The sequence below is a fragment of the Marmota flaviventris genome, chromosome 9, assembly GCF_047511675.1.
Source record: "Marmota flaviventris isolate mMarFla1 chromosome 9, mMarFla1.hap1, whole genome shotgun sequence".
Classification (NCBI taxonomy): Eukaryota; Metazoa; Chordata; class Mammalia; order Rodentia; family Sciuridae; genus Marmota; species Marmota flaviventris.
This window is the reverse complement of record NC_092506.1, coordinates 112,660,469-112,663,585: the sequence shown is the minus strand read 5'-3', so window position 1 is coordinate 112,663,585 and position 3,117 is coordinate 112,660,469.

Sequence of the window (3,117 nt, the reverse complement as noted above, 5' to 3'; positions counted from 1 at the left end):
TGGAGTAAATCAATTTGAAAGAAAGCATAGACAAGAGGAGAAAGGGGTTAAGACTGAGATTTCAGAGTTCCAACTTTAGAGGACAAATGGGAGGAGGATCTAATAAGGAAGAATGTGTTTGGAGAATGTGATATGCTGGTAGCATGGGAAGAAGAGCCACATCGAGGAAAGGCAATTAACTTTGCTGAATACAGTTGAATTGTCAGATATCATGAGAATTGAATGTCAATGGGTTTAGGGGCATGGAGGGCATTCAAACTTATAGAAAAGCAGTTTTGGTGGTTGCATGGAGCATTTTCAAAGACCCCGACTCATTACCACACTGAGGCCTGAGAGTTACATGATGAGTCCCGGTATGTGATAATTTTTTTCTGCGTGTGCCGAAGGGTATAACTGGATGGTTAAATGGGTTGGGTTCAGGCTGACTTGGCCTCCATTTCCAAACTTTCCTTTTTTTCACTTTGTTTTGCATTTTTTAGGTGCTCAGGTATAACAAAATAGGAATGAAGAAATTAGACAAACTGGAGTTGATAGTTTGGGATATTTCTTTCTGAGAGAGAAAGCCATGAGAGGGTGAAGAGGAACAAATCATCACCCATTTCTGCATCTTACCAGGGATCCATATTCATTATCCATGTAAACCAGCCATTCCCAACCCTGGATAGTCATTGGAATCACCTATGAAGATTTTTAAAAGGGGTAACTCCCCCAAACCCCTCAATACCCCAATTCTGGGAATTAGCCATCAGTAAGGTATGAAGGTGATTTTATTTCCATTCAGTCATTAAACCACGGCTCTAGTTAACTTTCAGTTTTTATTTCTCTGGTAATGCTCCCCCAACATTTCAGTAGCTCCCCGTTCTTTCCTTCATTGTTTTATAAAATGTGAAATGCAAAGCGAAACATTTTTTATTTTCTAATAGTACCAGGAAATATCAGAAATATTTTTTTTTCTGTCAGTAGAAGGAAAATAAATGTAGCATGATCATTTTTGTATACAGATCCTAGATCTGAAAGCTCCTTACCGTGTCCTGGAATGAATGCTGAGAAACTACTATCAATTCCAGAAATTCCATTCTTCAGATGAAGAAACTGGGTTGGAGAGGTGAAATGCACAGCTATAGGTGAAAAGTGGGAACTTTAATCCACAACTTTTACCTCTCCGTTCATGCTGTGATGGGAACCTGGCCACCATACTGATTATTGAAATGGAGACACATACACTTAGAGGAAACAATCACTCTGCTGACTTGCAGTGGAATATGTACATACAGGCATGCATTTTGAGCATTATTAGCTCTACATTAAGCATAGAGCAGGCCCTATGATTATGAAACTTATGATTTCTGTCTTCCAAGACTGATTTCTGCAGTCTTGAATCCACGATGTGACATCTATAATGCTCATCAAACTAATAATACAAGGCCACTAGGCCAAGTGAAAAAAGAAATGCCACTGGCTACTGTGTCAGCTCACTAGCCTTAGGCACCAAGCTGCCAGGTTGCAGGTCTTTTCCCTGCATGACTGTGTCCTGAATAACGGGCACCATATGTGCAGAGAAGGGTAGTCGTCAATGAGTGAGTATCATGATTGAAAGATTATTTAGAATCAGGCACTTAACATTCTTTAAAAACTTATAAAGAAAACTTGAGAGAGGTTTTTGCAAACTTGGCAGCCATACTCAAATATTAATTTAAAAAATCAGATTATTTATGTTCAAGAAAGAACAATGTTGTCTTTCTATTCTTTCTATAAAAAGTGATATTATAAAACTGTTGTCCTCTGAACTGTTGATCGAAGAGCATGCATCCAACAAATGGATTATAGAGTCAGGTCAAGCAATTTATTAATATATTTGATTGTATAATAATCATGGCATTTGTCAACATTTATATTTCCAAAATGAATATTTCTGATTGCAAGAATCATTCATTTTAACCTAATTTAAAATTATAGTTTGTATTTTTAATATATACATGTATGTGTATATGTATGAATATATAATTACTTTTCTTAGAGAACATCTTAGAACTGTATATACTTCAAGTACTACCAGAAAATGGATCAATTTAAGTGTAGGAATAGGCCAAAGGCACCTTGGGTATGTTTTACCACTTTAAGAAATCATTAGAAGCATTCTGCATAGATGCAATAGCTTTGCATGTGGGTGCATCTTATCCTGTTGATGCTGCTATAACAAAATACATGAACTGAGTTATTTATAAAGTATTACAGAAATATATTTACTCACAATCCAGAGGGTGGGAAATTCAAGATCAAGGTGCCAGTATTTGATGAAGGCCCACCTACTGCATCCTCATGTGATGGAGAGCAAGCTAACCCACCAGTATATGAAAGCTCTTTTATAAGAGTAGTAATCCTATTCTGGAAGGGAGGAGTCTTTATGACCTAATCATTTCCTAATGCCATCATACTGACAACACCTGAATTTTGGAGAGGACACATTGAAACAATAGCAGGGGGCATTATTTTTGAGAGGAGCCCTTGGAAACTGTTTCTAGTTTTCTTAAAGAAAGTCTATGCGGCTAGTTTTTATAGAATTGTTGCTCTTGCTCCTGCTATTATTGCTGTTTCTTTGTTGCTGTTATTTTGCTTGTTTTAATCTTCTCAATTGTTTCATATATCACTGTTGAAGACAGAAAGCAGCTTCTTGTGATATCCGGTAGGTTTTCAGATAAAATCCAGGGAGCAAGTGAAATTTGAATCTCAGATGAAAGGTAAATGATATTTAAAGTATACAGGGATCCCATACAATACATGAGATACATTTATATTAAAACATTATTTGTTTTTATCTGAAATTCATATTTAACTGGGTACTCAGCAATTTCTTTGCTAAATCTAGCAACTCTATCCCCAGAATGAAGTTAAAAATTTTGAAGGAAGGAAAATCAATTTTATTTCTGGAAACTTCTGATTCCAGCCCAGGTGTCTTTAACTGGACACTGTCCACTATACCAGGCACTAAGAGATGTACAAAGTATACCTTCAGGATTGATGGAGGCTTTGGGGTCCACATGGAGAATGACAAGTTAATAAAAAGGCCATGTTGATAGAGGATGAACTTGACCCATTGGAAGTTAGTGGCAATGCTTT